Here is a 25,061-nt window from a genome sequence, read left to right on the forward strand (position 1 = left end):
CGAAACTTGATTTATTCCGTTCGTATTAATATTTCAGGGGCGACTTAATTCATAGAATTTTCCCATTATGCCCCAATTTGGGTGGGTAACATTACAAGCAAGCAACGTTCAAGGTCACTTTTAATGTATTATAGATATATGTATGCATGTATATATATATGTATGCATATGCCAAAGTTTCTTCAGCATTTTAGGCGTTTAAAGTATCGACTCGCGTGGCGGTTTCACTAATTACATAGACATGATGGACAGCTCACATTTGAATATGTCCTTAAGATGGGACTAGTCTTTATATTGTACCAGACATGTTGAAATTTTACCATTATGATTTATTGTGAAATGAAGTCTTCCAATTATAACGGAATTGAGAAAGCCATATGAATCCAGAGACGACCAATCTATGGAATTTTATTCCGTTTATATCAATGAATATATGGCGTCACACAGTAGTATGTATGTCTTGATGAAATAACTTCTGAAGGATACGAGAAATAGATTTCCTGCAGATGTGAAATGCATTAAAATATTGTCAGTCTTATAGTTGTAGTCAATACACACACACAAGCACACACACACACATTCACACACATACACAAACATATGTATGTATATATATAAAGAAAAAGCGAAAGAGAGAGAGAGGGAGAGCGGGAGAGAGACAGAGAAAGAGGTTGCGGTGAAAATATTGTCTAAATTATGCAAAACTGAAAATAACATTTACATTTCATTTTAAAAGGTGTATTTACCAAAATTGCATTAAAATATCTTGAAATACTATAGAGTAAATATATTCAATAAAATCGCCATTGGCTGCAACCACGGCCTCCAGGTGACTTACGAATCTCCTGTAACTCTTTTGGACGCTATCCCTCTTTAATTTGGTAAATGCTGCGATAATCCTTACCTTCAGTTCATCTTTGGTGCTACAAGGAGTTTTGTTGGTCTCTCACTGAACTACGCCCCAGACATAACAATCAAGGGGGCTACAGTCTGGAGAGTTAGGTGGCCAAATGTTAGGAGTGAAGTGGTCGCAGAAATTGACTGACAGCTATGACAGGGTCCTCCTGCTTGTATCACACGGGGCAGAGTCCTGTTGCCAGACTCAGGATCTTGCAACAGCCACTCTCTTGACCCAGGGCAACACTACCTCCTCCAGGCACTTGCTGTAGGACACCGTGTTGAGTCTGAGGCTGTATGGGAAGATGAATGGAATCATGACGTTGCCATCACTAGTGATTTTTCCAAACACCATGATGTTAACTGGATGTTTGATTTTTATCACTCTCGGTACATGTTTTGGGGACACAGCAAGCCAAGGGTTGTTCTATGTGTTCACTGTCTTTTCGTATTGGAGCATCTAGCGCGAATCCCAAGCATAACAGCCTGTCTTTTCCGAATTTCTGGCAGAGTGAATTACGCCATGTGGGCACGACGGTGCCCAGGTAACCCTACTATACTGTATAGTCTACAAAACCAAAATCAAACAATGCGCTTTCGAGAAATTAAGAATATAAAATGGCGACAATTTACCCATCCCACTCTGTATAAAATGTTCTTTGAAAAGAGATGCTTAAGGGATAGTGATATTTTCGATTTGTGTTTCTAACAAATCGACCCCATGGGAAAAATATGATATTTATCTCCGTCATCTTACAATAAAATAGGAATGAAGATATATTTTTAATTATACATAAATAAAGGTGTTATTGGAATGAAATGTTTTCCATTAACTCTAGCTTAGGAATTGAAAGATAATACATCTTTTAATAAGTGAGAAGTAATTGAAAAGTAACAAACCATCATTTAGCTTATATTTGCCTAGGAATATATTTTAAAAAAATATATGTGTACACATACACACGTATGTACTTATGTATGCATGTATGTATGTATGTACATATTATATATACATACATACATATATATATATATACATACATATATATATATATATATATATATATATATATATATTATATATATATAATATATAATATATATATATATATACATACAAATATATATATGTATACATACATATATATATACATACATATATATATATATATTATATATATATAGTAAAGAAATATATATATATTTAGAAAAAAGTAAAGATATATACATATACACACATATATATATATATATGTATGTATGTAAGTATGTATATATGTATATATATATATTGCAAATGTATCGTATATCGGAAAAAGTGGCAGACTCTGAAGCATAGAGCAGTAATGTATTTATATGTAGTTAAGTCAATGTCCGGTGATAGAGCGACCAACGATTTCGCATCCATAAATAGGTATTTCGCCTGTCTTTACGTTCTGGGTTCAAATTCCGCCGAGGTTGACTTTGCCTTTCAGGCTTTTGGGGTCGATAAATTTGTTTATAATTTGATAAACCAGTTGTGTACTGGAGTCGATCTAATCGACTTAACCTTTTTGTCTGTCCTTGTTTATCCACTCTATGTTTAGCTCCTTGTGGGCAATAAAGAAATAAGAAACGTTAGCATGCCGGGCGAAATGCATAGCGGTATTTCGTCTGCGTTACGTTGTGAGTTCAAATTCCGCCGAGGTCGACTTTGCCTTTCATCCTTTCGGGGTCGATAAATTAAGTACCAGTTACGCACTGGGGTCGATGTAATCGACTTAATACCTATGTCTGTCCTTGTTTGTCCTCTCTGTGTTTAGCCCCTTGTGGGTAATAAAGAAATAGGTATTTCGTCCGCTACTACGTTCTGAGTTCAAATTCCGCCGAGGTCGACTTTGCCATTCATCCTTTCGGGGTCGATAAATTAAGTACCAGTTACGCACTGGGGTCGATATAATTAAGTACCGGCGAGCTGAGTTACGCACTGGAGTCGATATAATCGACTTAATCCGTTTGTCTGTCCTCGTTTGTCCCCTCTGTGTTTAGCCCCTTGTGGGTAGTAAAGAAATAGGTATTTCGTACGTCTCTACGTCCTGAGCTCAAATTCCGCCGAGGTCGACTTTGCCTAAAATCAGTACCAGCTGCATACTGAGGATCGGTCTAATCGTGCCTAGAGTAGAAAAGAAGTATAGTTAAGGTTGGATGAAATTATGTTTCATGATAACGCTTGTAACAAGGGAATATAACGCTGAGTTGAAAAATACGCGTGAAAACCGCCGGCAATTAGTGAATTAGTTAGTCATAATAGGTCTGCTGTGGTCGCTCGTATTCGTGACAGGAATTAGACTGCTCGGTTAGACAAAAGATGGAATCCTGGCTATTGATGTTAAAAGTCATAAATTAATAGCTATCGTCCAAATTATCCGCATCAACGGAGATAATTACTGCATCTAAAGCGCAAACAAGGACACAGAGACATAATATCGATCCAAAATATTGAAGGTAGCATTATGTTCCCTTGACAGTCGATACTACCAAGTCTCGGCCTGCGTCCAAGAAGTCTGGATACATGAGGGGCAATAACATAAAGGGAGTTGAAAAAGAGTTTTAAAGAGAATATTCCTAAAGAACGGTCATATATAAATATATATGTATGTGTATATAAGCACACATACATACACATAGATATATACATATATATATATATGTATATATAATATATATATATATATATATATATATATATATATATATATATATTATATATATATATATATATATATATATATATATATATATATATATACATACATATTAATTTATATATAGAGGGCATTATACATACATGCCAGAAGGCATTATACATACATGCCACACGCTAAGAGGGACAATTAGTCATTTCTACCAAAAATATTGCTAATCCCACCGAATGCAATTTTTCAAAGTAAGACATTTAAAAAATATATAGACCTGTATCACAGTGATTTCATACTTACGTATTCATCAGCAGGCCTGAATGTATTATAAATAAACAACGACCCTGTCCCGCTTAAGCCGATCAGCTAACTGATCAACATCAACGAAGCACATGGGTGAGTTTACATATATTACATCCGGATAAATGGCAAACTTTTACGAATTGCATTTCGGGAGAGGAAAAGTTTTTTCGGAATAAAAATTTAGCAATTAAGGACAACTACTTAATAAGGAAAACTTAACAAGAAATTGTCAGGTAGATAGCGTGAAAACCTCATAAGAGAAAAAATTTCGAAAATAATTATTTCTTATTGAACATATTAATTTATATATAGAGGGCATTATACATACATGCCAGAAGGCATTATACATACATGCCACACGCTAAGAGGGACAATTAGTCATTTCTACCAAAAATATTACTAATCCCACCGAATGCAATTTTTCAAAGTAAGACATTTAAAAAATATATAGACCTGTATCACAGTGATTTCATACTTACGTATTCATCAGCAGGCCTGAATGTATTATAAATAAACAACGACCCTGTCCCGCTTAAGCCGATCAGCTAACTGATCAACATCAACGAAGCACATGGGTGAGTTTACATATATTACATCCGGATAAATGGCAAACTTTTACGAATTGCATTTCGGGAGAGGAAAAGTTTTTTCGGAATAAAAATTTAGCAATTAAGGACAATTACTTATACGTAAGTATGAAATCACTGTGATACAGGTCTATATATTTTTTAAATGTCTTACTTTGAAAAATTGCATTCGGTGGGATTAGTAATATTTTTGGTAGAAATGACTAATTGTCCCTCTTAGCGTGTGGCATGTATGTATAATGCCTTCTGGCATGTATGTATAATGCCCTCTATATATAAATTAATATGTTCAATAAGAAATAATTATTTTCGAAATTTTTTCTCTTATGAGGTTTTCACGCTATCTACCTGACAATTTCTTGTTAAGTTTTCCTTATTAAGTAGTTGTCCTTAATTGCTATATATACATACATATATATATTCTCTTTCTCTTTTCTCTTTTCTTTGTTTCAGTCATTTGACTGCGGCCATGCTGGAGCACCGCCTTTAATCGAGCAAATCGACCCCGGGACTTATTTTTTGTAAGCCCAGTACTTATTCTATCGGTCTCTTTTGCCGAACCGCTAAGTGACGGGGACATAAACACACCAGCATCGGTTGTCAAGCAATGCTAGGGGGACAAACACAGACACACAAACATATACACACATACATATATATATATACATATATACGACAGGCTTCTTTCAGTTTCCGTCTACCAAATCCACTCACAAGGCATTGGTCGGCCCGGGGCTATAGCAGAAGACACTTGCCCAAGATGCCACGCAGTGGGACTGAACCCGGAACCATGTGGTTGGTTAGCAAGCTACTTACCACACATCCACTCCTGCACTATATGTATATATATATACATATATATATATTATATATATATATATATATACATATATATATATATATATATACATATACATATATATATATATATATATTATATATATATATATACACACACCCATGCCAATTTCCCATTGTATTTTTATTAGCGAGTAGCCACAGCAAGATACATATAAACACCAGGCATTCTATTCATTTCCCAATTCAAAGGGGTTAGACCCGTTCTATGTTCGGATGAAGTCATAGAACGCAATATCAGCAGCGAGGTCCGACAGCATATGCCGGTTTACCTCCACCGCTCCATGCTGGTTCCGCACCCCTTTGAGCAACATCAAAATTCACTCATACATACACAAACACACTCCAAGCTTTTCTATCATTTATAAACTCTCTTGCCTCTCTCGCTCCAACAACTCTAACCACCATCTACACAAACCGAGGTCTGCCTCTCGTTCTGCTGCCTACCACTTCTGCTTTGATCACTCTCCATAAAACTCCGCTCCTCATCCATCCTCTCCATGTGGCCTTCACCGTATATTGACTATAGAGAATAGTTTAATATTGAGGGGTATAAAACCCCTTAACGAAGAACATGGTATAAGTACGCATGCCCTTTTTTCTGTAACGCGGTCTTGTATGCTGTAATATTGAATTATTTTCTGTAGTCAATATACGGGTGCAATGCTTAGCGGCATTTCGTCTGTCTTTACATTCTGAGTTCAAATTCCGCCGAAGTCAACATTGGCTTTCAACCTTTCTGGGTTGATGAATTAAGTACCAGTTGTATACTGAAGTCGATCTAATTGACTGCTCCCTCTCCCCCAAAATGTTGGGCTTTGTGCCAAGAGTAGAAAAGAATAGACGGCGAAGGTTTACAATTCTGTTTATAGAACGTCAATCGCCACTGTTGCCTTTGTTCCTGCAGAATTTGCATATCTTTTCTCTTTGATTTGTTTCGGCCATGCTAGGGCACCGCCTTGAAGGGTTTTAGCCGAACAAATTGATGCCAGGAGATTTTTAAAGCTCGGTGTCTTTTTGCTGAACTGCCAAGTTAAGGGAACTTAAACGCACAAACACCGGTTGTCAAGCGGTGGTAGGTTCCAATCACACACACACACACACACACACACACACACACACACGCACACACACACACATATATATATATATATATGTAAATACATATATACGACGGGCTTCTTTCAGATTCCATCTATCAAATCCACTCACAAGGCTTTGACCGGCCCATCCCATTTTCTGTATGTCCCTATCTCTCTTCTCTCTCTCTTTCCCATTATCTCTATCTATCTATCTATCTATCTATCTATCTATCTATCTATCTATCTATCTATCTATCTATCTATCTATCTATCTCTTAAATCTCCCAGAACACTCTTGCAAAATAATAATAAAATAGAAATAAAACGAAAAAGAAAACAGACACTAAAAAAAAGGCGACCTTTGAATGCCATCAATAGACTCTCATAATAAATCCAAATAAACTTTTATGGAAGTCTCTTGGAGTGAATGAATAACCTGATGGCAAAAGGAACGACGGTGCCTCTACTTGTCTTTTTCATTCTTAGAAAATTGAAAGGCAAAAGACACTTCAGATTTTGATTTTAAAATCTTCCATGGCGAAAGAGAAAGAGATTAGACACTGCGACGTACTTGAACTCGTATTTATAATTTTTGGCTACAACCTACTTCGCTTTGTGAGACAAGATGAAGGCAGGAGGTTAGTCAATATCCTCGTTCCTTGTTCGTGACTGGTACTTTATTTAATCGAGTCCAGAGTGACAACAACAAAGTTAGCCTGGGATAGATTTGAATCCAGAGCATATAGGCGGTGAAGTAAAAACCTCACGGCAGTTTTCCTATGCGCGAACGGCTTGGTAAGAGATTCGCCATCGTAATTTTTACTGCAGTTCAAACTACCAAGGCGTTCGAGCATAGGAAAAATGGCATGAGGCTTTTATTTCACCGCCTATATGCTCTGGATTCAAATCCAACCCAGGCAAACTTTGTTGTTATTACTCTGGACTCGATTAAATAAAGTACCAGTCATGCACTAGGATCGATGTTGTTAGACCACGGAAGAAGTCTGTAAATTGGCTCGAGTCTGTGTGTGTTTCATTATTTTGCAAGATTTCGTAATATTGTGTTAAAGCTGATCTTAGATCTTTCCGAAGGTTGGCAAGTTTGAAAAACGTATCATTACCAAATTTTGCCAAAAGTTCGGCGAATTCCTCACGGAGATCACCGAAATGCTTCGTTGGCGGTTTCTATGAACATTGTTCGAAACAAAGAGAGGTTTTTGAAGAAAATGAGCGAAAATTCGTAAAGTCATGCGTATGGACCGCTGCCGAAAAAACCCACACTCTCTACTGAGCACTCCAAAAATTGCAGTAAAAATTAAAATTATAATCCTCCCATTTTTGTTACTGCGCCTGAAATTCAAATCCAGACATCAATCTGTGACATATTCTGAATAATTCAAGACGATATTAAAGGCTGATGCTATCGGAATATAGAGTATTTCAAAAGAAACTTATGCATCGTTCTAAATGTTAACTTTTTTTTCTATCTTCAAAGCTGTTAGGATCAAATCAAATATTCAATCTGTATGAACAACCATCCTCTGGTTAAATGTTAGAGCTTGAAATCAAATTAGTTGAAGAATCGTGTTGCGTCAGTGATAATCGATTCATTAACCTTTTCTGCGATGATAATCCGCAACAGTAAGATCTCCTGTGATATGGAAAAAAAAACATAATCTCTGAGAGAGAGAGAGAGAGGGGGGGGAGGGCTTAACGAACATATTCACGTAATATCGCAATATATATATATATAACTATTATAATCAACTTCCTGGCACTGAATGTACTTGCTGCCTCTCAATTTAGTAAATACATTTTTCATGAAGAAGCGCCAAAGCAGCGTGACGGGGAGTTATATTCTGCAACCATGCGTGCAGCCAATTTGTCATTGTCTAGAAATATTTTGCGCTGTAGTTTCTTTATGATGTTACTGTCTAAATAGCTCTCTCTCTCTCTCTCTCTCTCTCTCTCTCTTTCTCTCTCTCTCTCTCTCTCCCTGTATGTATGTATGTATGTATGTATGTATGTGAAGGCGCGTGGCTTAGTGGTTAGGGCATTCGGCTTACGATCGTAAGGTCGTGAGTTCAATTCTCGGTGACGCATTGTGTCCCTGAGCAAGACACTTTATTTCACATTGCTCCAGTCCACTCATCTGGCAAAAAGGAGTGGTACTTGTATTTCAAAGGGCCAGCCTTGTCACGCTCTGTGTTTTCTATTGACCGTCGAGAAAAGTTACGTCATTCCTTTAAAATACTATTGTTATTTCTTTTTATCACAGGTTTTGTTGGAGCTCCTAGAGTCTTACATGCGTAGCGGGCTTACTACCTGCAGCCTACGGTGCCATGCTATCCATTCTTTTCAGCTATCGAAAACTTTCCTAATGATTTATCATCATATTCATTATCATTATTATTATTATCATTATTATTATTATTATGAAAGACTTTCGGATATTTCTTAATTACTGATTATTCTTTACTTGAAAGCAATAACAAATCACCAAAGGTTTTATGTTCTGCCTTCTCCTGTGACTCAAAGAGAAAATATTCTCCTTAGAATGCGAGCTTTACCCAACAAGGCTGTCTTCCGGATCACCTCGAGCCTGACAGCATCTCCAATATTCTTAATATTTTTTCTAAAACTCTTGGAAACTGCTCCTAATGCTCCAATTTCCACCGGTATCACCATTACTTCCCTCACGCCCCATAACTTTCTCTCTCAACCCCCAATGGTTGGTATTTCTCACTATTTTCAGTTTCCTTAAATTTCCTCCTCGAATCACCTGATATTGCAACATCTATTATCTTTACTTCTTTTTCATCTTTATGGCTGATCACGATATCTGGCCGTCTCGTCTCTGTGACTTGGTCGCACTGCATGTTAAAATCCCAGAGTATTTTCTGATACTCCCTCTGGCTTGTGTTCATACCATCATTCGACTCTCGCGAGGCTTGCTTTACCGCACAACAGCCAGGAGACATATCTGGCCACATTGTCCTGTCACATATCTAGCCAGTTAGTATTATTATTATTATTATTATTATTATTATTATTATTATTATTATATTATTATTATTATTGTTGTTGTTGTTATTGTTGTTGTTGTTATCCAAATCAGTTTGATCGGCTGCATGTGACTTAGAGTTTCCTAGACTTTTTACAGAAACTTTAAGTCGCATGGCGTGGAAGCAAACTGTTGCAAATAACATATCTGCAACACCAACTAAATGTGCTAAGTGCCTTCTTCTTTCCTTCGCCCACTCACCTCTCTATCTCTCTCTCTCTATATATATATATATATAATATTGTGTGTGTGTGGGTGGTGTGTGTGCATATTTAAAGAGACGCCAGCCAGTTTAAGTGAGATAAAGCTCAATATTTTTTTTTGTTTATTACAGCGATATTTTTGATGGTTGTTCAGAAATTTTGTGAATGTTTGAGAGGTTTTGATCGTATCAGGTTATCTGGAATTGCTTGCGTTGTTCATTGCTTTTTTATTGTTAAATAATGCAAATTATTTAACCATTAAAAATAATGCTGCAGTAATTACACTTTGAAACAAATGAGAATAATATTGTTATAGCAATAACAATTACGATAATATTTCACCACTTGTCAAACATGAAAACTTATAAGTAAGGGCCAAGGATGCGTCCTAATAAAGGCTTGTTAAAAGTACTTGCTAAGAAGGATTTAATTATTTGTTAAAGACTAATATTAAAAGCAAAGTTGTTGATTTATGACTATATGTGATTGATTTTATGTTTGGGTTGAAGCGTCTGCATTATGTGCAGTTGTGGGTGGTTGTTTGTTTTTATTTTGTATATATGTAAAACCTAAGTTGGCGCTATAAAAAGGGCCACAGCTACAAATGCAAACCGTTAAAAGTATTACAACAGACGGATATACATACGCAACATTAATATTATAAGAAAGATTACCGCTCTTACCACCCCTTCTACTTTTGTCGCTCTTGATAGTGTTGTCGATTTTGCACATAGTCCTTAACGCTTGTTTTTGTGCTACGCATATAAGTGCTTCTGTCTCTATCTTCAGGTCATTCCTCCTCATCCACAACCTCTGTCCTGGAATCCGTATCTCTCGTACATTTTTTCACCTTCCATGCTGTTTCATTTTTTCTGTTCTTTTCCTCTTTAAGTTTTTCTTTCTTTACACAATTATCAATTCTACTGACGCAGGACTTCTTCAAATATTCCAACAATGGTTCCAATCGGTGTCACTCTTAGGATGTACAGCTCCGTGCTCAGTCAATATCTTTCTTATCTTCGTATCCATGTTCATCAGTTCCTTCTTTTGCCGATTCCAGCTCCATACCAAAGTCATGCTATTGCTTCTGTGCTAACTGCTTGGGTTTTACTCCATGCGGTCAATTTTGAGCGAACACCAATCCTAGTCTTCGGAAATATTCCTTTCTCAGTTGTTTTTTCATTTCCTTCTCCATGATTTTGTTGAACTCTAGTACACCAAGATATTTGTAGCCTTCCGTTTCAATTTGCTTAATCAATTCTCTAATCGGTAATTCTGTCCCTGCAAGAGACAGTACCTTGCCTCTTTTCGGCCTGGGATTTCTTCTTCTTCATCGAGAACCACTGCCTGGTACTGCATTAGGGTATAATAATAATTATTATTATTTCTTTTTATCATATGCTTTGTTGGAACTACTGGACTCTTGCATGCGTAGTGGGCTTACTACCTGCAGCCTACGGTACCATGCTATCCATTCTTCTCAGCTATCTAATACTTTTCTGATTATTCTGGCCGTACCAAGGAGGCAAGCCTTTTGCAACAGTTCTACTTGGCACTCTTTTCCGATTTCCTTTATATTTCTCTTCATACCTTCTGATCTTTGCTTTCTTTTTTCCCAGTGGATTTTCAGGAATAACATGCTATTTCAAATTGATTAATGCCTTTTCACAAAATTAGCAAATCCTTATTTCAATTATTTCTCCACGCATTTTGAATAAAATTGAACTTTTTTGTTTTGAATATTTTATATCAATTATGTTCGTCATCGACGTCGTTGCGATGTTAACACACTTCCCACGTATTTGAATTAATATTTTTACATTAGCATAGAATAATATTTTTACATACATAACAATTCCACATATAAGCATTATGAAACTATTTTTCACAAAATTATCTTTAAACAATTTTATCCGTTTTATTTTGGCTCAATTTGGATCATAATAGCGTCAAGTGAACAGAATTTCGCTCGTAAAAAAAACGAAAAGGAAAATAATAATTCCAATGAACACAAGGTTAAAACAAAAGACAAAATCACATGTATTTTGCATCCAAACATGCATTATTCATTCACGAAAAGCATTGTGGTTTTTCTGTTTTAGGTTCTGGGAGGCAACAACAATAACATTGAAAGTTACGCAGGAAAGAATATCTTGGAGAGCCAAAAATACCCTAGTGAGGATATTTCTGCTAAATCAGCTGGTTTTGTTCGAATTATACAGAACATAGAAGAAGAAGAAGATAATGCTGGGGGCACAGTGATTGAATTGCGTTCATTAAGACTTTGACATTTCGCTTGAAATATTTCATTTCCGAGTGGACGAAACAAATGTCAATTTAGATTTGTTTCATGAAAGGTAAATTCCTTTCTAGTCTAGGCTTAGACCCTAAATATGGGTGAGAGGGGCTAGTCGATTAGATAGACCCCAGTACACAACTGATACTTAATTTATCGACCCCGAAAGGATGAAAGGTAAAGTCGACCTTAGTGGAATTTGGACTCAGAATGTAAAGATAGACGAAATACTGCTAAGCATTTCGCCCGGCGTGCTAACGTTTCTTATTTTTTTATTGTCCACAAGGAGACAAACAAGAGGGGACAAACAAGGGATTAAGTTGATTACATCAACGCCAGTATTCATCTGGTACTTATTTAATCGACCCCGAAAGGATGAAAGGCAAAGTCGACCTCGGCAGAATTTGAACTTAGAACGTAACGGCAGACGAGATACCTATTTCCTTACTACCCACAAGGGGCTAAACACAGAGAGGACAAACAAGGACAGACAAACGGATTAAATCGATTATATCGACCCCAGTGCATAAGTGGTACTTATTTAATCGACTCCGAAAGGATGAAAGGCAAAGTCGACCTCGGCGGAATTTGAACTCAGAACGTAGAGACAGACGAACTACCGCTAAGCATTTCGCCCGGCGTGCTAACGTTTCTGCCAGCTCGCCGCCTTCATGAAAAGGTAAATTGCCTGAGATATGCTTTTATATTTTTTAGGGGTTTATTGTATAGGTTGGATGCTGTGCGTAAAGGTTGTTCGATTTGAGCTGTGTCAAGCAGAGCTATATTTTTAACTGTATGGGGCAGATCTTTAATCACAATGCTCTATTTACTACTGGTGCAGTTTTCACATTCATTCCCAACATTTTGGATGTTTTCGCTTTAAAATTCTAGCATTTTGCAAAGTTTATAATGGATGAAACATATACCAGTAATACTCAGAGTCAATTCCTTTCACTCGACGCTGAAGTCCATCGACTCCCCTCGAGCTGAGTGCCAAGGAAAAATATTTGAAATAGCATTAACTCATTCTTGTGTCGATCAAAGATAAAAGAAACATGGTGGCCTGGCAAAATCGTTTCTGAGACGAAAGAAAGCTTGGTGGTCCTTGTTCCGGTTTATTTTACAAGGTCAAATCCCACCAGCGATAGGCTTGTCTTGCAACAATTCGAGTTCGATTAAATCAAGATCGGCCAATCACTAGGCTCGACGGAAACGACTGACTCTGCCCGCCAAAATTTCGATTCTTGTGCCTAAATTCGAAACAATTTTAAAAGCGAGGAGAGAATAGAACGAAGAGGAAAACAATTAGAAACGGTGAAACTCTTATTCTGAGTTCAAATCTGGCTGAGTTTCATTTTTATATTTTGCCTGGATCATTATGATTAATACTAGCCCTACTTGGAATGGTATAAATGAAAGTATCCGTTCCTTTCTTGGGCCTCAGTTAAAAACTATTTTCATAAGAGAGAGAGAGAGAGAGAGAGAGAGAGAGGAGAGAGAGAGAGAGAGAGAGAGAGGGGGGATAGGAGCAAAAGAAACTCCAATCATATACATTGCAATCTTTAGTTCGATCTTTCAGACTTCTTTGTTAAATTTTCCTGTATTGATTATTCATCTGATTTCTCTCAGATCGATTACGAAAGAATCTTCTTTTCTTGATAAATTAACGAAATTCGTGCTTTGGCAGAGTAAAAAAAAAACATAATGGTTCATAAAATTACCGTTGAAAACTAAACAGCAATACAGTAAGAAGTCAGAACAAAGTTAGCAAATGTCCGGTTATATATTTGCCATCGGATGAGTTATGTAAGAAATCGATAGCAATAATACTGAAAGAATAGCAGACAATTCTTAAGAAATCATTTTCCTCGCAGAACAAATTCTAATAAAGGATCTACAATGCTAATAACACCTTCTAAGTAGAAATATTCACGCAAAAGATTGGAAACGTGCCAAACCATTTTATATTTTAACAAGAATTACTTGTGAGTGCAACGTTGAATTCGTCTATACGGAATATAACAACAACACTGGAATAAATAACATTTTAGCAGTAAATAGTTAATTAATTCAGATCAACAAAGCAACGGAATTATAAACACAATCACACACGTCCCTCACACACAGATACACACGTGTGCGTGCGTGCAAACTTTGGCTTATGGTAGCGTAAGAGGAAGTCACTGTGTTGCAAGCATTCAGTCCAGGCCTCTGGCTACCATAGTTCAGATATTTGGTATTAACCTGTAAATGTTCAGGTTAAGCGTGGACGGCATTAATCTCAGCAGCCTGGCCGAGACGCATAAGCACTCCACAGAAAAAAAAACAACAAATTATTCAAAAAATACGCACAATATTATTATTCTTCGTGGCGCCTAAGACGCCATTTTTCGTTAAAAAACAGCGGCGATTTATTAATAAGAAAATACGCTGAATATGAAATATGAAAGACAAAATTAATTCTTATCACAAAGATTTTTTTGTGATTCTCAGCAATTCATTATGTATTCAGAAAAGTAGATTAATTATACGATGTTATTGTTGAATTAGTGTAATAAGTAAGCAAGTTTCGGTTTTAATATTTGCTGAAAAGATAAAACCGTCGCTTCTCTTGTCAATTCTCTGAAATAATAAATACAAAAGGCAATAAAATGAGTTATCCAGTAGAATAGGTTAACATCCATACACAGTAAATCGGATAACTGTGGCCGCAAATCAAGCTCTTTCTCCCAGAGATCGCAGCCAGTTTAATTTCAAATGTTAAAAACGCCAAGCTCGATACTCTCAACAACATTTCACAGAAATTACAGAAAGTTCCTTGTGACTTCTTCCTTTTCACTTTCTATTCCACGTGACCCTCGTCGGAATGTCCTCGAACGGATTTAGTTTACCAGGAAAAGCTTTGTTCTCATTCTTGCACGAGAATAACTACAGAGAATTCTTTGCCATAGCCACAGGGCAGAGGAAAAAATACTGATGTTTTGAAAAGTTAACAACTTATGGCAGTAATAGCATTGCGACAATTGAGGGACCTTATAAAGGATAGAAACAATGAGGTTTTAGATCAAGTGTGATATGGAGAAAAACAAGCATATAAATGAAATGGAATGTTATATAAGAATATTATATAAGGCGGCGTGCTGGCAGAAACGTAAGCACGTCGGACGAAATGCTTAGCGGTATTTTGTCTGCAGTTACGTTCCGAGTTCAAATTCCGCCGAGGTCGACTTTGCCTTTCATCCTTTCGGGGTCGATTAAATAAGTACCAGTTACGCACTGGGGTCGATATAACCGACTTAACCTGTCTGTCTGTCCTTGTTTGTTTCCTCTGTGTTTAGCCCCTTGTGAGTAGTAAAGAAATAGGTATTTTGTCTGCCACTACGTTCTGAGTTCAAATTTCGTCGAGGTCGACTTTGCCTTTCATCCTTTCGTGGTCAATTAAATAAGTACCAGTTACGCACTGGGGTCGATTTAATTGACTTAATCTGTTTGTCATTGTTTGTCCTCTCTGTGTTTAGCCCCTTGTGGGCAGTAAAGAAATAGATATTTTGTCTGTCTTTACGTTCTGAATTCAAATTCCGCCGAGGTCGACTTTGTCTTTCATCCTTTCAGAGTCGATGAATTAAGTACCAGTTGTGTACTGGGGTCGATGTAATCGTTTGGCCCCTCCCCCCCAAATTTCAAGCCTTGTGCCTGGAGTAGAAAAGGAATATTACTTAACAAGTTAAAGATACAACAGACAGCTGTTTAACGGATTTCGGATATAAAGAAGCAGAAGAGAAACAATCCTTCCGACAATAGGCTGAAGGCCGGCAATTTGAGGGAAGGGGCAAGTCAATTACATTGACCCCAGTGTGTGACTGGTACTTATCATATCCCGAAAGGATTAAAGGCAGAAATCAACATCGGTGGAATTTGAGATCAGAACGAAAAGCCAGAAGAAACGCCGCGAAGTATATTGTCCGGCGCTAACGAGCCAACCAGTTCACCGCCTCGAAATGCAAAAGTAATAATGGTTTCAAATTTTTGCGCAAGGCCAGCATTCTGAATACATGGGCAACTGCCACAATACAATGCAACGACGCAGCCACTGTCACATAGGAAAGGAACTTGTTGAATTGAATGCCCTCACCAAGTACCGACCGTTAAATCATTCAAATACACGAAACAATCATATCAAAGGGTTTTAAGGCACTTATTCAGCAGAAACACGTGTCGGAACATAATAGAGAGAAAAGGTTTTTAATGAATCAATTCTAAACATGTGCACGTCTCCACTCTCCACTTTTATGCCTTGAAGTTTGTGTGTGTGTGTGTGTGTGTGTGTGTGTGTGTGTGTGTAAAGATATATATATCACTATGATCACCGTGACCGACCAGGCTATCAGATGTTGCTACACATCGCTGGTCACAATGCGCTTCGCATTGTTTTAGCCTTCAAATGACGCCGCCCCGCTGGCTAAGCGAGCAGGCCAACAGAAGAAAGAGTGAGAGAAAGTTGTGGCAAAAGAGTACAGAAGGGATTGCCACAACCCCCTGTCGGAGTCTCGTGAAGTTTTAGGTGTTTTCGCTCAATAAACACTCACTACGCCCGGTCTGGGAATCGAAACCGCGATCCTACGACCGCGAGTCCGCTGCCCTAACCACTGGGCCATATATATATAGAGAGAGAGAGGGGGCGGGGGCAAAAAAGAAAGGAAGAAAGAAAGAAAGAAAGAAAGAAAGGGATATAGATAAATAGTAAACATTGGCTTTCGTTATTTAAATATATTTAAGTTCGGAAACAAACAAACGCCGTGATATTCTTTATGTGTTGCTATGACAGTGTCGGGTATGAAGCGATTCCCGATGAAAAGCGCTGAGTTATTTTTATCAGTGAGTTATTAAGAGGGTTAGTCACAGAGATAAAGATGAAACGATATTGATCGAAAATCGTGATACAACTAAGCGGCAGCTCAAAAGAATATATAAGTGAATATGTGTGTATATTAATGTGTTTGTATGTATAATATCCATTACTTGTGTAATATGGCTTCCAATGCATTAGGGTCAGATATCCAAATGTATCCACAAACAAACCCAAGTTATTAAGATGGCTGTTAAATATGAAAAAAATATGGTTGAACTCGATTGAAATGGATTCAGATTGAATTATTCCCTAGCGACAACCACAGCCAAAAATTGTATTCATTTCTGTATAATGTCTTCATGGGGCCGTAAATGGTTGAATAGCCAGAGAAAAAAGTGGGAGATAAATTAAAGAAATTAGATGTGGATATTTTGAAGTCTAACCAAACTTTAAATCGCTTTCATTATCATCTATCTTCGTTTTAAGAGAAATATTGGCTATTTGAACTAGAAAGATCATAAAGATGCAGGCAAGTAGTCTCATCATTCACTGAGAATCGTCTTTTATATCATCGTAATCATCCTCGCCATCATCGTTCTTATTTCCCGCCACCCCCGCTTCCTCCCCATTCGCCTAATCTTCATCGCCACCATCGCCTCCAACAACATCTCTAATTATATCTCCGCCGTTGTCGTCGTCCTCCTCTCTTAAGTTCTCCATAGATTGTTGATATTTCCTATTCATTAATCATTGGCGTCGTCTAATTTGAAAAAGATCTCATTCGTCGTTATCGTCGTCGTCATCACCATCATCATCATCATCATGAATATCTTGTTTTTCACCACCACCACCATCATCACCATCATCATCACCATCATCATCATCAGCATCATCATGAATATCTTGTTTTTCACCACCATCATCAGCATCATCATCACTATCATCACCATCATCATCATCATCATCATCATCATCATCACTATCATCATCATCATCATCATCATCATCACCATCATCACCATCATCATCACCATCATCATCATCACCATCATAATCGCTATCATCACCATCGTCATCACCATCTTCTTGAACATCATCATCACCAGCGGATCTCCGTTTTTAACATTGCGATCGTCGACCTCATCACCGTCACCATTACCCTTATCGTCAACATCATCATCATCGTCATGGTCATCATCATCAGCTGCAGCAGCTGCAGCCTCAACACGCACTGCCTCCGCCGTCGGCATCTTATTGTCCTGGTGGCTTCTATTGAGGCTATTTTTGATCAATCATCGTCGACGTCCACGTCTTCGCAAATAATCAACGTCATCGATATGATCTTAATCATCATCATCACCATCACCATCATCAATATTACGCTCGTTGTCATTTAAATCATCCACACTCTCTTTCCCAACACCATCATCGCTATCATTCCATTTATTAGCTTATTATATTTATGGTAACCACCATAATCTCCATATCAACACATTCATCATCATTATTATAATACCTCATCATCATCATCAACATCATCCACCTCCTCCTCCTCATCATCATTGTTTAACATCCGTTTTCCATGCTGGCATGGGTTGGACGGTTTGACTGAGGACTGGTAAGCCATGAGGCAGTGCCAGATTCCAATCTGATCAGGCAAGTTTTCTACAGCTGGATGCTCTTCCTAACGCCAACCACTTCGAGAATGTAGTAGGTGCTGTTTACGTGCCACCAGCACAGGAACCAGTCAGGCGGCACTAGGCTCGACCACGCTCAAATTGTGCTTCTTACGTGCCACCGGCACGGGAGCCAGTTCGGCGGCACTGGTATCGACCACACTTGAATGGTGCTTTTTAAGTGTCTCCGGCACGCGAGCCAGTCAGGCGGCACTGGTATCGGCCACGCTCGAATGGTGGTTTTTAAGTGCCTCCGGCACGGGTGCCACTCGGCCACGACTATGATTTCACTTGACTCAACAGGTCTTCTCAAGCACAGCATATTGCCAGACAATTGAAGAGTACTTTTAACCGGGCCAGTTATGCGGCGCTGGCATCGGCCACGGCAACAATCGAGCAGAGCCATCTACATGAAGGGGTTTGTGATTTGTCTGCCCTTATACTTGCTATGACTTTGGTTTATCCTAGCTACTTTGCTACTTACAAGACCAGAGATTGTCTGCCGTTTCTCTGTTTATACAGCAGGCAAGGAGTCCAGTAACGATGAAGGGCAAAGACTCAGAAACCATGGTCTACTGGTCTTGCCGACCTGGAGAGGAGTGATTCGCTCGTCGCACGCAGGTTGCGTGTCGTTAACCAGCTGGAAAAAACAAACGTTTTGCTAGGGTTAAAATGTAGCAACACGGTTCTTTATAGAACAGCCATGTTATAGTGGCAGAAACGTATTTATATATTATCCTTATTATTCTTATTAATGCACACACACACACACACACACACACATATACATATATATATTCTATATATATGTATATGTATATATATATATATGTGTGTGTGAGTGAAGGCGCATGGCTCAGTGGTTAGAGCGTCGAGCTTTCGATCGTGAGGTTGCGAGTTCGATTCCCAAACCGGGCTGCGTGTTGTGTTCTTGAATAAGACACTTTATTTCACGTTGCTCCAGTTAATCGCAGCCACAACTCTGCAGGATGCCCTAGCCTCAAATATTCCATCATTATGTTTTTTTTTGTGATTTCCCTCTGCCTTATGTTATAGGACATTTATTTGTGACTGACAATATTCGCTAAACTTCGAGTGCCATGGAACTGCATTACATGAGGAATCCAATTTCATTTCGACTCTTCATAATCTTATGTACTCCTACTGAACTTACTATAAAATAAACAAGGCGCAACACTGGCTGCGTGATAAGTAGCTTGCTTACCAACCGCATGGTTCCGGGTTCAGTCTCACTGCATGACACCTTGGGCAAGTGTCTTCTATTATAGCCTCGGGCCGACCAAAGCGTTGTGAGTGGATTTCGTAGTCGGAAACTGAAAGAAGCTCGTCGTATATATATATATATATATATATATATATATACATATATGTATTTGTTTGTGTGTCTGTGTTTGTCCCCCCAACATCGCTTGACCGATGCTGGTGTGTTTACGTTCCTATACGAGGTTTACAAAGAATAAATCCTGGGGTCGATTTACTCGACTAAAGGGTGTTCTCCAGCATGGCCGCAGTCAAATGACTGAAACAAATAAAAGAATAAAAGACCAAAAGCCACTCGGTGTCCTACCAATGCATTTTTCACAAATTTGGTCATCAGATTCGCTTCTACACAGTTCTTATTTCTTTACTGCCCACAAGGGGCCATACACAGAGACGACGAACAAGGACAGATAAACGGATTAAATCGATTATATCGTCCCGAGTGCGTAACTGGTACTTATTTAATCGACCCCGAAAGGATGAAAGGCAAAGTCGACCTCGGCGGAATTTGAACTCAGAACGTAGCAGCAGACGAAATACCGCTATGCATTTTACCCGGCGTGCTAACGTTTCTGCCAGTTCGCGCCTTATACCGTTCTGGTTAATGTTAACGGCTACTTCTCAACCTATCATTTCAAAATCCCACAAGGCTACATAATAATTATTTGTAACAAAGACATCGGCAGTGAGAGCCATAACCAGACTCAACCTTCGTACCCTACACATCGTCGAACAATCACTAACAACTCGTGCGTTCTGCTTTAAACGACAGTTAAATTAGATCGTGCTTTCTTGAAACGCAAAGAACTTTTGGTATAATTTGTCTGCGAGGAAAATAACATAATCAAGGCTGGTCTGTTCCATTAAAGGGCTCATCTTGAGATCATGTACCACTAACAACAACAACAATTGTCTCTAAAGCAATATGTATGATAAGCATGGTTTGATTATTTACTTTTAAAATAGGTGAGAAACTTACCTAAAGCTTGGGTAAAAATAAACTTCAGCGATTTTTCTGAAAATAAATGAAAGAAAAAAATTAAAACCTAATGAACCCAATGAATAAAACAAATAATATGCACACACACACACACACACACACACACACACACACACATATATTTATATATATATATACATCATAAATACATACATATAATTAGCATACACACAGGGTTGGTCAGAACCATTTAATTCCGAGATAAAAACAAAAAAAAAATATTTTATAAGAGACTCCGCCAATAAATAAACAAATGTTGAAGAACGGTGATTTTAACTCACAGCATTCAATTATTAAACATTCCTAATTGGAATCAATAAATAAAATGGAATTTTAAGTAAAAATGGAATTTTGATTTACTAACGGGTGACTTTTGGCCAACCCTGTGCATAGACATATACATATACATACTCATATATGTATATATATATATGTATATATATATATATATACATGTATATATATATGTGTGTATATATATATGTGTATATATATATATATATATATATACATAATATATATGTATATTTTCTACTGCATCAAAGTAAAAGCCAAAAACTTAACATAAAACTAAACATCAACTTCTTTATAGCATATGCAGATGTGTGTGTATGTGTGTATCTATGTGTATGTGTGTATCTATGTGTCTGTGTCTGTGAGTGTGTGTTTCTGGGCATGTGTTTGTATGCACATATCAATGCATATATATATATAAGTTTATGTACATGTATATATGCATGTATGTATGTATGTATATTCTGATCAATGCAGAAATCATCCCACTGTCTTCTAATTCTCTTAATAAATATTCTGCTTGGGCTTGTAAATTTAGTCTTTACTTGCAGCCAAAAATACCCACAGAAATGGCAAGTACATGAAAGATCTTACGGATCAACTCAGCTTTGATGCTACTAAAACAACGTTTTTGAACGGAACAAGGGAGGTCTTTAGACATATCACTTATCCCCGTGTCAAATTCCACATTTGCACATACGAGCTGGCTGTCATTAACCTAGAAGAACTGGATTAATGGCATCAGAAACTAATGTGACTACAATCCTTTTGACGGTATCACAAGGTTGCCTCATGAACTAAGTACTAACCGCAAAATGATAACCTGCCAATCTAGACTGGTATATTTACCATAAAAGAGCTTCAAGAATGCCTAAAATTGTTAAGAAACAGAAAGACTACAGATTCAGCTCAACATCCCAGCAATCATTCCCCACAAACGTCTGATAGACCTCTATAACGAGACCTATTCAAACATCAAAAGGAACCGTGATAAATGCGTGTTCCACTTGACATGTGGCCTTTTCAGTACCATCGCACACTCACCTGGATACGGTGAAGCTATTGTTCTATATGATATAGCTATTTTTCTAGCTTGTCGGTTCAGATATAAAAATACCAGCTTCTTTGAGCTGAGCATAGTAAGGATTTATTTCAACAATTTGTTGTTGACATGTATGTCAATATTGACTGATGAAAGAAAGCTAAGAATGACCAGCCTTCTTTTTGCCTGTCCTTCTAATTGTTGTTTCTCTTGTCTGCCTTTGTATCGTCTATCTGTCCGAACGTTTTAATGCTCTCTATTGCGTTTTTGTTCCATTTATATATATATATATATATATATATATATATATATATATATATATATATATATATATATATATATATACATACATACATACATACATACATACATGCATGCATACATACACACATACATACATATGCCCACACACGCACACTCTGTGTATGTATACCCAAATTATGTATTTGTATACGCGTGTGTGTGTGTGTGATATTAGTATGTATAGACACATGTATAGGCATGTATTCAATATAAGATATATGTTCTTGAGCTTGTGTGATTGTGTCTAAGTGTGTAAGTGACCATGTGTGCGTGCGTGTGTGTGTTGAGAGATTTCAAGAATATTTCATAACCGAATAAACAATACCGGCATGCAATGCAACAAAAGAATGATTCGTGATAATATAAATCAAAGCGCAGGTTTCTGCAAGAATTCTTCGCAGTCAGAAGGACTGACAGTTTGATGTAAGAATACGGGTAGGAATAAGGCGTGGGTATCTCCATTAAGATTCCGAAGATGCCAGCTTTAAAGAAATCTCTATGATTCAATATCACGAAATGAAGACGCATCTTTTCATGGAAGTTTCTGTTTTCAATATTTTCAATCTTAAAAATTCCAGATTTCGAAAAGAAAGCTTCAGTCTTATTTGTTCCACTGGCGACTCTATTATTAATAATTAGTGATACGTATAAAACTGATGATTTTCATATTCTTTGGATTCTTCGTGACATCATGGCGAAGTTTTTCATTGTAAACTTTGCTGTTCTCATTCGTGATTTTCTAAATACTTGAACATTTCTTTATTAATAAATACTCATGGAAAAACATGCTTAGAAATATTCATGAATATTTTATTACTAAATCTGTTAAGTCAGGATTATACAAGAATTTTCACAGTATCGCTAAAAAACTTGGATCATGTATCTTCGGTTCGGAGCCGAAAATCTTTCGGGTCATCCGTCTGTTTTCGAAGAAATTGAGAACCAGTCAAGTACTGGAATCAATTTAATCGACAGACCCCTGCACTGAAAGGTATGATCCTATGCCCATAATATGTACGTGTGTATAGGTGTGTGCATGTGTATGTGTATGTGCTGGTGCGATGTGTATAGATGTGTTTCTGTGAGTGTCTGTGTGTGATTTTTGTTGTTGTTGTTGTTGTTGTGTTTTATATACCAATAAGGCAGAAATATAGACGTCACTAAAGGGACAAAGGGTTCCACACAGCACCAGCATTGCTAGAAATAAGTGTCAAAACAACTCAATAACCACAGAAACACTATCTTAATGTCTGACAAGGGAGGCAAACTCCCTACAGCTGCAGATATAGCCAGAGCATCGAGGATTTCGCATTTTAATTCTTACGTATTCTTAATGCTCATCGGTGGCTCTCTCACCGCGCCTCGGGTTAAACTCAGCTCGCCTTGTCAACTTATAAGATCTACTTTTCTCACATTAGTGACGTATATATTTCTGCCTTTAGGCTGTAAGATTGCGAATTAGCCACTCATATTATAGTATATTATATATACATACATAGAAACATACAAACATACATACACACAAACACACACACACACACACACACACACACACACACACACATATATATATGTAGTTGACATTTACAGAAAATCAAAAGATGAAGACAGGTGTGTAAAGATGAAGCAGGTGTATTCGTTTGACGCTCGGGAAGGTGAGAAAGTCATTTCCGTTTCGAGACAGAAAGGAACACCAGAAAATAAACAAAGAGAGAATAAAAGAACTTTTGGAGTTAGCAGTCAATCATGGCGACTTTTTATGTGTGTATGTGTGTGTGTGCGTGCATGCGTACGTGTGTGTGTGTGTGCGTGTGTGTGCGTGTGTGTATTCATATTATTGTTTAGGCCTACACCAATCCCGACTGAGAGGGTCTTTGATGAACAGCCTTGTATTCGCCTCCATCCCTGTCTACGTGTATCTAGGACTGCATATCCTGAAGCGTCCTGGTTTATGACCTCAGAGAGACTTGGCTATTTCTGGCCGCGTTAAAACTCCAATATTCCCTGACTTTGTCTCTATGCTGTTCGTTATAGCTGAATTGGCTGCTATGATTACAACGGTAACATAAATACATTTCGTGTATATAGGCGCAGGCGTGGTGGTGTGGTAAGAAGCTTGCTTCCGGATGGCACCTTGACCAAGTGTTTTCTACTATAGCATCGCGTACCGCCTTCAGTCGAACAAATCGACCCGACGACTTATTTCTTTAAGCTTAGTACTTATTCTATCAGAATCTTTTGCCGAACCACTAACCTACGGGGACGTAAACACACCTACATCAGCTGTCAAATGATGGTTGGGTGGGGGTCAAAAACACACATACACACATGTACATATATATATATAAAATTAAATAAGGGTAGAAATTATTATAAATCAATTAAAACCAGTGGCCTAGCATATTTTTAAAAAGTCCGATTAAAAATTATTTTTACACTTTGTTTTTTTGCTGAATTTTTTCTTGAGAACACTTCTTCGTGGAAAATGGCGATTTTGCCGTCTATATCTAGCATATAGACTGTCCACTTTTAGTGGTCAGTCCTCTAAACTTTGTATGTATATATATATATATATATATATATATATATAATATTTCAGTTTCCGTCTACCAAATCCACTCGCAAGTCGTAGGTCAATCCGAGGCTAT

The 25,061-nt window shown here is 37.6% G+C and overlaps 1 protein-coding gene across 2 annotated transcripts in view; it reads right to left on the reverse strand.

The window, feature by feature from the left end:
• LOC115211980 (zinc finger and BTB domain-containing protein 4-like) overlaps positions 1–25,061 on the reverse strand; it is a 319,288-nt gene that overhangs the window by 113,483 nt on the left and 180,744 nt on the right. For both annotated transcript variants that reach the window (XM_029780755.2, XM_036502983.1), the window contains one exon: positions 20,754–20,789. The gene's annotated coding sequence lies outside the window, so the exon portion shown is untranslated. The remainder of the gene's footprint in view (positions 1–20,753; positions 20,790–25,061) is intronic.

The sequence above is a fragment of the Octopus sinensis genome, linkage group LG5, assembly GCF_006345805.1.
Source record: "Octopus sinensis linkage group LG5, ASM634580v1, whole genome shotgun sequence".
NCBI lineage: Eukaryota > Metazoa > Mollusca > Cephalopoda > Octopoda > Octopodidae > Octopus > Octopus sinensis.